Genomic DNA, 6,000 nt, shown 5'->3' with positions numbered 1-6,000 from the left:
AGGTTGAAAGACAAGCAAAAAAAGCTAAATATTGTGTCTTAAGAAACGCCTGCTAGCTTAATGCTAACCCTGCTCGCCAATGACATGCTAACAGCATCAATAGTAACGCTTGGATCAGATAAAAATACACTTTTTAGAAAATTTACTATTACAGTGCGTGACTTACAATAGCAGTAAAATATTTTTTGGGTCTGCATGAATTTATTATACTGTCACCTGGTGGCCAAGGCAGGAACATCAGAAGGAGCAGCACATTTAATTGAATTAGCAGCATGAAGTACAAAATGTTAAATTATTTTCATTCTTTATAATTATGTTCTTACTTTATGATTTTAAAAGTACCATATCATAGAGAGCCACATAACATTTTTGTTTTGTTTTGTCGGTATGATTAATGAACGATGATTCAACATTTGGGAGTGTCATGAGGGAGAACTAAACTTTCATTTTGAGACCCGCTACTGTACTGCCATCATTTATTGCAAATTATTTTGCCGACCCCCCCGGGTTCCTCAGTTTGAGAAGCGGTGATTAGTGATTACTTTCCAGTCATGCCACACACAGATGCAAGTTGTAAGACGTATAATTCAACACAGATGGAGCCTCAGACTGGCCCTCTGCTAATTGTTTGATGTTTTTTGCACTACTGTGAGCAGCGTCTGACTAGGATTAAGTAACAGTGTAAGCTTTAGTAAGTGTGTGACACACAAACGCTTCCTGTGATCTGACACAGACGACATGTCATGCACACTTTCACCCGGAATTGCGCCATCCCACCTACCGGCCTCACGCACGCACGTACGTACGCACCCGGGGCCGTCTTTTTTCGCCCAGGTGCACAGTCCCCACACCTGTTGTTGTGGCGTTTCTCTGTAATTAGCCCCGCACAATTACCATCGGGAAAGGGGGGGGAGTCTGGAGACAATGGACCGGTTCTTCTCTCCCTATCATCTCCCTTTTTTCCTTCTCTGGGCCCGCTGTCGAGTAATGAAAGATTCTTCCACTCTTCAAAGAGACGGAGTTTCCTACAAAAACAGCTGAGTCAGAGGAGAAAAGATGCAGTGAGGCCCGGGAGTCGCCATCGGGAACCCGCAACGGCCCACGGTCCTGCCAACTAAGAAGTACCATTTGGCAGAAACTCTCTATTTGTGATCTGGCAACATTTTACCTGAGCCCGACGTCACCCCACAGGACGTTTTTTCAAGTCCTACGTCAGGGCCACTGACAGAGGCCGTGCCGTGAGACTATCAGGAAATTGGATTGGAAAAGTGTGTGGGCTCTTCTCGGTCCAAAGCAGTCATCATTACCACACATTGTGGAACCTTAAACGTGATGTGGACTTAAATTGTTTTTGTATCGTGGCCTCATCGAGAAGGTGGGGGTCACTATGGAGTCTGGCTCCGCATAAATGAGGGAGTGGGGAAAAAAGTCTTTTGGGTCTCATAGTGAAAATATTTGAAGAGTCTGGCTGTATCAGACGCAGTCAGACAGCCAGAGAGTGGAACATTGTTCACAGCTGAGTCCTGTGTAAAGGTGAGGTAGGAAACACAGGAGCAAGGGGGGGATTCTCTGTTAGCTCACAGACTGGCACAGAGACAGACTGAACCGTGGCCAGGGGTGTAGACAGACTGAAGGCCGGCGAGGGAACTAGGTCATGTTCAGCCAGACGACCGGCGGAGAGAAAAACCTTCAAGGGGGCAGACGTGTGTTTTGATCCGGTTCGCATCACCCAAACACGAGATGCGCGTATAAACACAAACACGCAGTTCCTTTCGGGACACAGAGAGCTATAAAGAAACCCTGTGAGGTCGGATCCAGCCGAAAAGTCTCACCACTCCCGCCAAACCCGGCCCCGTTTTGCTGGCCACTGGCGGCTGCGAGTCCCGGGGGCCGTCGCTTGGGACAGGGCCAACGATGGCTCCAATACGGGACGCCGGTGTTTGTCTCAGCTCTACCTTTAGCCTCCATTCCTCGGGCTCTCCCGCTTCACCTCAGGCCGGGGGGACCTGCGGGTAGGGGCCTTATTCCATCCAGCCCGGGGGGCTTCTGTTCCATTTTGCGTCATGGTGTTGACTGAGCGGACTCCACACTTTAGTCCCTCAGAGCTGAGGGTTTGTGCCGAAGCGGGGTTAGCGTAGCCTCGTGTTCGAGCGTGGTAATCTGATGGCCGTGTTTATTTTATGTAGCTCTCCTTTGATGGAGCAAAAAAAAAAGTCTTTGGGCTTTTTGTTTCGGCCGTTTCACTGCCAGGTCAGGGGTGCTCGCCGTGGTAACTGTCAGGAAGAATAATATTTGCCCTTATATTCACTCCAAACATGCTTTTTTCCATATTAGTGTCAGGGATACTCTGCATGTTGGAGGAGGCCCCCACCTACACAGCGAGGTGTTCCCCGGGTACCCCCCCCCCATTGGTGGACCCTTCACCTTCACCTGCGGTTCTGAGAGACCGCCACATGTACATATACTGCATACATCCGCACTGTAGGTCTCAGTAGTTAAGGAAACCGCTCGCAAAAACACGGGGAAAAACTCTCCCAGCGTCTTGGCCGCCCCCAGGCTCCACCTCAGCCGTCAATGGTCCAAACTTCCCAGGGGTTCTTTTTTGAATGCGGTTGCCTAAAAACAGAGTTACCTTTGCCCGTCTGCCTGCGTCTCTCACTGCCTCCCCTCAAAAAGTCACACACACACACAACCGCCGCCTTGCGTCAGCTGTTTCAGATGGGTCGAAAAGCCATGGAACCGCACTATGTCATTACGGGAGGTTTTGACCCAAACCGAGGGAGAACTCTTCACATTCACATAATCAGATTTGCGACCCCAATTTGTTCTACGCAAACCGCGCCGTGGGACGAATAGCGTGTCGTGTCTCGTCTGTCTTTTGCGCCCACTCGGGTTCGCTTGACCTTCACGGTGTTGATCTGATCCCACAGAAGTGGTCGGTGTTTGCTTTTTCATGAAAGGTCAACTCTTTGCCTTCAAAGATTAATTAGTATGATGCTGTGGAGCAAAGCGGTCCATATTGTGGCTGGAATATTGTGATCCATCTTCCATTTGGTTATTGCGATTGGCTGAGCTCTGCGCTGTGATCTTGATATTTTAAGAATGATACATTTTCAAACAAAATAACACACCCCGGGCGCTTTTTATGGGGACAATCTTTCATTTCCTTTAGTAGTTAGGGCGATTATGATCTGCATACAAAGAACTCTTGGTTTTGGATCAGGACGTGAACAGTAGGAAGACTTCATACATCTATCGGATTCCCATCCTGCTTGTTCTGTTCAGGGTCAGAGCAGAGACACAGTTAATTGCGTGGAAGTCACACGTGTGAACCAATCGTCGGACAGAAACCAGTTACTCGTCTGGATTTCACTATGGACGACGCTGGACTGACCAATCATGAGTAGGGGTTGCTCTTGCTGTACAAAGAACTAGCCTAGAAATGTTTCTACAATTCAGACTGATCAAAGCTGCATGACTGTCAGCTACGCAAAGTATTTCAGTACCGGTTTTTGGTTCGGGCATCACAGACGATGGACTAGGATACACTCGAGCCGGTCGGTGGTCCAAGTAACCGTCTCTGAAATACCCCAAATAATAAGGAGCAATTTCAAAAAGACTTTCCAGTCACATGGATGGCCACCCCTGTTACTGCGAGGTATGTGCTTACTCACAGATGAGGGCGCCCAATTACTGATGTCATCCGGGAGAAACTGGCCCGGTGGTCGGTAATCCGATCCTTCCCGCTGCAATTTGGCAGGCCAAAACCATTTACAAGTGGCTGAGCGCATGTGTAGCCAGACAAAAGGGGAATGTGTCGTGACGTTGAGTGAGATTTACTGGGTCGGAGGCCTCAACGTGTGGGCGACCAAAGAAAAGCCGTGAGGGGGGGGCGGGGGTTGACTCATGAGCAGGTGCTGTCAGTCAAACAGGGGGACTCAGCGGCCAAGAATCTGCTTCTCAGTCACTGTCAACCAATCATACTTGTCTTCCTGTCCCGCCGAAGCGCCTCAGTTGGGCCGACAGCCTTCACGCGGGTCTGTTTTATGTCTGTACCGCCGCGATCCGGCATTGGGTCAATCTCTGACGTCAGATGTCAAACTCTGGCCTGCGGGCCAAATTTGGTGTGATTATATTTGGCCCGCCAAGACAAATTGTGCATCGACTTTATGTGTCAATAATAAAATTACAAATTGTCTTCACTTTTAAGAGATGTTGCTAGCAATTTTTATTACCATTCATCTTTTTAAAAAAATGCGTTTTACTAGTCTCAAAACTAGTCCGTTTGTTGTGTAGCCTATACTGTAAATCACAGATGTCAAACTCAAGGCCCGGGGGCCAGATACGGCCCGCCACATCATTTTATGTGGCCCGCGAAGACAAATTGTGCATCAAATTCGTGTCAGTACTAGAATTGCAAATTGTCTTCACTTTTAATAATATACATTTATTTGGGTTGACAGTCATAATGGCCCTTCGAAAGAAGCTATGACTACAATGAGGCCCGCAAAAAATTGAGTTTGACACCTCTGCTGTAAATAATATAAGGCATTGATAGTCATAATAGCCCTTGGAAGGGAACTATGACCGCGACAAAAAAAGACTTTGACACCCCTGTCTCACATCCTTTTGTTTTGTCTAATCCCGCCCGTCAGTGTTCATTAGGCCTTTTCTCATGACTGTCCGTGTCCCGCCCAGCCTTCCCATCCCTCCGCTCTCCCCTTTCATGTGTCATCACTCGCATCTTCGTCATCACTCTCGGCCTCCCAGGATAGCCGCCGTGGCCGTGTTTATTGTCTTAGCGTCAATGTCAGAGCCGGCTCGGCCGGACTGCGCTTTTGTCGTCATCCCCTTTTCATTTCTCCCCAGTGATTGCCTGCGCGCCTGTTGCTCCCCGTCCGAACGGAGGCGGGGAATTTCCTTCTTATCGCTCACCAGGGGGGCCCATTCCTTGAATTCTTGGCACGATTCCCGGCGCTACCGGGGGTCCGGGCCAGATGCGAGGGCGTCGGTAAAACAACGCAGGCGCTGGTCGAGACCCGACCGACACCATTCCTACATCCAGCGGTGATCTTCTGTGATTGATGAGGCGAAAGTCAACGAGCAGTCGGGGAGAAAAGGGAGGGAGGGCCAGACAAAAAAAAAAAAACGACTGCGGCGACGGTGGTGTAATGCTAACGTGTGTGAACTCGGTGCCAAAAATAGAACATTCCGAACGGCTTTCATTTCAAAGACCTTGACTCAAAGAGTTATTGATAAAAGAAGACATGTCAGGCATTCAAATCTCCCCCGGCAGAGCCGTTTGTGGCAAATCGGTAACGGCGGGAGGTCAAAGTGCACATTAAACTGCGGGAACAAGCGGGATCAGAATGCCGACCGTGTCATTCCTCTTAGTCACGGCCCTCCTGGCGATAAAGGTGCTCGGCTAAACAAAGCTTCAGCGAATTGCCACCATCAACAAAGGTCGAGGAAATGAAAGCAGAGTTTGTGCTGTTGTTAGGCTGGTCGATGCAAATCGCAGATGCTGCGATTAGCGGTTAGCAAGAATGCATGCAAACACATTACTTCCATATCTGACTGTGCCGGAGATAAGAATGTTCAGGAGCAAGGATGAATATAAAGTTCACAGCTTGTATAAACAATTACAGTAAGCCTTTTTCTTTGATACAGAAACAATAAAAAACACACGGGAGAAGAAGCTTGTCGTCAATTCAAACTCAATTTGACCACACGGTCTTCAGATGCGCGCGACCTTGCTGACGGCTTCCCCTCGCTTCCCAAACCCTGACAACACGCGGATATGAAATTTCCTTTCCCATGTTTACTCTCAGCCGTGACGAAATTTACACACCCCGAAGGCTGACGCACAGGAAGCGACGCTGGCAGAATCAATACAGAAGTTTGCGTTATCTGCTATCACCGTCTCCGAGGCCTTGATTTACGGCGGCTCATTTGTAATGAGCTTTAATTTAATGAACGGCCACTCAAGGGGGCGCCTGA

This window comes from Syngnathus typhle, linkage group LG10, assembly GCF_033458585.1.
Source record: "Syngnathus typhle isolate RoL2023-S1 ecotype Sweden linkage group LG10, RoL_Styp_1.0, whole genome shotgun sequence".
In the NCBI taxonomy this organism is placed as follows: Eukaryota; Metazoa; Chordata; class Actinopteri; order Syngnathiformes; family Syngnathidae; genus Syngnathus; species Syngnathus typhle.
Note: the sequence above shows the minus strand (reverse complement) of the source record.